This window comes from Triticum aestivum, chromosome 6A (assembly GCF_018294505.1).
Source record: "Triticum aestivum cultivar Chinese Spring chromosome 6A, IWGSC CS RefSeq v2.1, whole genome shotgun sequence".
In the NCBI taxonomy this organism is placed as follows: domain Eukaryota; kingdom Viridiplantae; phylum Streptophyta; class Magnoliopsida; order Poales; family Poaceae; genus Triticum; species Triticum aestivum.
The window spans coordinates 111,509,431-111,514,396 of record NC_057809.1 but is presented as its reverse complement, the minus strand read 5'-3'; the positions used below and the strand labels follow the sequence as shown (position 1 = coordinate 111,514,396).

Here is a 4,966-nt window from a genome sequence, read left to right as displayed (position 1 = left end):
TGGAAATATGAGTGTGTTGGGCTAATGCAACTAAAACCAGAAGGGTTTGAACCAATTTGAATCAAAGATTCAAATTTCAAACTCAAACATGGCCTTTTAAAGTGCTTTTCCTTGTTCTGCTTAAAACATCAATTTAACTTGTTTGATCATGCATGAAAATAGTACAGATGGATAGATTGGATTTTTCTGATCATTTTTCATATATAATTTGTCTGATTTGGAGTTACAGAATAAAAGTTATGAATTTTTGAAGTTTAAATAATATTCTGGAATTTCCTGATTTAATTTAAATCCAGAAATATAAATATTGCGCCAGCATGACGTCAGCATGACGTCAGCGGTCAACTGCGGCTGGCTGGGGTCAAACCTGACGTGTGGGGTCCACACGTCAGTGACAGGGGGGTTTAACAGGGTTAATTTAATCCTAATTAGGGATTAGTGGCGCTGGGGCCCACTGGTCAGTGTCAGGGGGGGTAGTTAGTTTAACTAATTCGGTTAGTGCTAATCCTAATTAGCTAGCAGGGCTGTGCCCATCTGTCAGGGACACAGGGGGGGTCCTGCCGTGGTCAAGGTGGGTCAAACCCACCGGCGACATGACGCCGGCGAGGCCCGAGACGGCGGCGCGATGCGGAAACGCGCTACAGGGCACGGGCGAGGCCGTGCTTGGGCTCGTTGGAGAGCCCTTGCTCCCGCGCGTCGAACGGTGGTGGTGGCCGTGACTGTGGTGGCCGGTACCGACGACGGCGAGCTCGTGAGCGGCGGCCGGAGTTCGGCCAACGGCGGGTTAGGCGATGCAGGGCGCTAGGGGGGGCGTTGGCGCGTGCTACGTGCTCCTGGTGAGGTGTGGAGCACGATGGTGTGCTCGGCTTCGAGCTACAACGGCTCCAGCCACGGCGGCGACGAGGCACGGCGGCGGCGAGCTTCGGAGCTCAAGGGGGCGGCAACTACAGGAAGCTAGGGACGACGGGGCAAGGGGGAATCGGGTCAGTGGCTCACCGCGGAGCTGCAGGGATGGTTAGCGGGCTCGGGGACGTCCGGTAGCTCTCGATTCGACGGCGACGATCTCCGGTGGCCGAGGAGGGGAACGACGACGTGGGCGGCGATGCAGGGCCCCGAGGGGCTTGGCTTGGTGGGGAGGAAGAGGGGGTCGCGGCGGAGCTCCTGAGCTCAGCGGAGGGGCGAGGGGTGGCCGGTGACGGCTGCTATGGCGAACGGCGGCGATGGTGGTGTTCGGCCGTGAGAGAGAGAGCGAGGGAGAGGAGGGGAAGAACCGAGGGAGAGTGAGAGAGAGCAGGGGGGAGGGCGTGGCGTCGTTCGGGGCATCGAGACGAGGAGGGGAGGGCAGGCAGGCAGGCGAGCAGGAGGCGTGGCGCGGTGGCGCGCGCGCGCGCCGGCCACACTCCCCTCCCTCTGTCGAGGACGAAGACGACAGAGGAGGGAGGCGGGCTGGGCCGCCTGCTGGCTGGGCCGGCCAGCTGGCTGGGCTGCACAGGGAGGAGCCCAGGTAAGGTTTTCCCTTTTAATTATTTCTGTTTTCTAATTTCTGACATTTGTTTTGATTTAAATAAAATATTAAATCATTTATTTACCTTATGCCAATTTTTGCAGGAGCTAGATATATTATTCCAGAGCTCCTTTATAATTGGCATAATATTTGGACATATATTAATATATATAACTAATATATTTCCAATGCAAATATTTATGCATTAATTCCAAATGCCCAAGATAAATACCTATGAGCTCTTAAAAATATTGGTTTGATTTTTATCTCTGTCCAATATTTTCAGAGAGCAACATGAGCATTTTCTTGGACCCTTTTGGAGAAATTTTTATTTGGGTCATTTTTCAGAAATGATTCTGAGGGTTTCACAAATCCCCATTTCAAATTAAATGGAATTTTAAATATGATGCACACACTCTGATGAATGACTAGCTAGGGTGTGACAGAGGGAGTATTACCTCTATAATGGGGAGTAATATATGTGTGGTGTCATGCAACATTTTATTTATAGGTTGTATACTTATTTTATCTTGGTACGTATGATGTTACCCATAATGTGAGTAACATATTATTTTATCACATGCCTCTTTTTTTCCATTAATTACTTGCAACATCATTTTTTTGCGTAGATATGTGTGATGTTATCACTTAGGCTGGTCGTAATGGGAGTATCATAGCTAGTATTATACATGCCAAATAGTTAATTTTGATAAGATGATATAGAATTAAATGAAAAAAGAGAGGATTGGGTATCATATCATGATACTGTATCGTAATAAATGTTATGCTAGTATGTGTCATGCATGTCAATAAATATAGTACTACATGATATTAATGTATGATACTATGCTTTGGGAGATAGTATTATACACTAGTATCATATGCATGATATTAGTATATGATACTTCCTATTACGACCAGCCTTATTTTACTCCCAGTATGAATAGTCTAAGGGTTCTTATAAAGTTCATCCTCTTTATTTTAGGCAAGAGATTAACTTCCTCTTTATTAAGTAACGCTGCATGTAACTTTCGCCTTTATTATGATTCACCCTGTATATAACCTCCGTCTCACGTTATCCTTGATACACATATCGATATGCATTCTATAAATAATGTCACGCATATATACCACTTCATGTTAATTATGGAGTGCATATCCATATAGAATAATAAATGCACCCCTCATTTGCATTATTATCCTTCGGGAAGTTCTATAAAAGGATACCAAATTGCAAATCGATGTCGGAGCAGAACATATTTGTTTCTCAGACATGGGGAGTCGCAGGTGCTTCTCCGCTGTTTCCGGCGTGTCTGTCGTTGTCCTCGCCATCTCCATCGTGGCGCTTCTCAACGCGGACGTGGCGCTGTGCGGCTGCAGCTACAAGCGCATCTTTGCATTCGGTGACTCCCTCATCGACACCGGCAACTTGTTGTACTCCATCGGCAACAGCGCGTCGCCAATCAAGGAGCTGCCCTACGGCATGACCTTCTTCAAGCACCCCAACGGCCGCGTCACCGACGGCCGTGTCGTCGTTGACTTCTACGGTGAGCCGTCGACGCCATCATCGATTATTATTCTGGTTATTAAAATGAGGAGTGCATATGTTATGTGCGTATGTTTTCAGCGGAAGCGCTCGGCCTGCCGCTGCTACCGCCGAGCATCCCGGAGGAGGCGTCCGGGCAGTTCCCCAATGGCGCCAACTTCGCCGTGGCAGGCGCCATTGCGCTTCCACCGGAGTACTACAAGACCAATTACAACTTCACGATGAACGCGCCTTCCAACCTCGACCGGCAGCTTGCCTCCTTCAAGAAGGTCCTCGCGCGCATTGCTCCCGGGGATGGTAAGCAACATATATACAGTACATATATGCACGTGCATGCATGGTTGTCATTGCAATTCATCAGATCTGTACATTGTTGTTTCATCTTGACATAGGTGCCACGAGGGCTCTCCTGAGCGAGTCCCTGGTGCTGATGGGCGAGATTGGCGGGAATGACTATAACTTCTGGTTCATCGACCCCAGGAACCCCCGCGAGACACCGGAGAAGTACCTACCCGACGTGGTCACCTGCATCGGCGCCACCGTGCAGGAGGTGATCAACCTAGGCGCCAGGACGATTGTCGTCCCTGGCAACTTCCCTATCGGATGATTGCCGGCGTACCTGAGCGCCCACGAGAGCAAGGTCACGGACGACTACGACGAGCTCCACTGCCTCAAGTGGTACAACGAATTCTCCCAGAAACACAACCTGGCGCTGCGGCAGGAGGTTGTGAGGCTCCGGTCGCAGAACCCTGGCGTCAAGATCGTCTACGCTGACTACTATAGCGCGGCCATGCAGTTCGTCCAGAAGCCGCAGGCGTACGGCATCGCCGACCCACTCGTGGCGTGCTGCGGCGGCAATGGGCCGTACCACAGCGGGGCGTGCAACAACAAGACGAAACTCTGGGGCAGCCCCGACCGCTTCGCCAATTGGGACGGCCTGCACATGACGGAGAAGGCGTACAAGATTGTTGCCGACGGTGTGCTGGACGGGCCGTTCGCGGACACCCCGCTGCGCCATCTTTGCTAGTTGGAATTTGTAGGATGTTTATTGTGATTGATTCATATAGCTGTAGTGGACGCTAGTAAATCTTTCCCTATCTTTCCCTACTAATAAAGCGGCTATTGCTTCTGGTCGTCCGTCATTAAAATTACCCTTCAAGCTTATAATAATTACCCACCAATGCCACCGGTAAGTGGAAAAACGATTCAACTTTTCGGACAAAAAATCACCGCCTACTTCGTTACTTTATAGTGACGCGACGTACATTAGACACAGACCAAAGACCAGCAGAGTGGTCGGCCTATCCCTCCTCTACCGGCAAGACCTGGGTTTGATCCCCAGCGTCCACAATATTTAGCTTTCTTTTCTCACGCACGTCGTACCATGAATGTGTTCATCCGCCGACCCATGGCGGGGCTTCACTCCCCTGTTTTTTTTCATTTTTCTTTTTTTCTTTTTTGCGGATCATATTTAAGTCCAACAATGATTTTTTAAATCATCCATATCTTTTAAACCGTAACTCCGATTTGAACATGCTATATATGAAATTTGATTAGAAAAATATGTAGAATATGAATATGAGATTATTTTCACCTGTTAAGTATTTTTAAAAATTATTAAATGATTTTCTAAATTATCCGTATCTTTTAAACCGTAACTTCGATTAAAACATATTATATATGAAATTTTACTAGAAAAATATGTAGAATATGAATATGAGATTATTTTCACCTGTTAAGTATTTTTAAAAATTATTTTGGAATATATTTAAGTCAAATAAATGATTTTCTAAATTATCCGTATCTTTTAAACCGTAACTTCGATTAAAACATATTATATATGAAATTTTACTAGAAAAATATGTGGCATCTAAATAAGATGTTAATTTTACCTGTTAAATATTTTTAAAATATAG

General features: G+C 47.1%; 1 pseudogene; it reads left to right on the top strand.

Moving 5' to 3' along the window:
* Positions 1 to 2,777: 2,777 nt before the first annotated feature.
* Positions 2,778 to 4,096, top strand: LOC123130430 (GDSL esterase/lipase At2g27360-like; annotated as a pseudogene).
* The last annotated feature ends 870 nt before the right edge of the window (positions 4,097 to 4,966 follow it).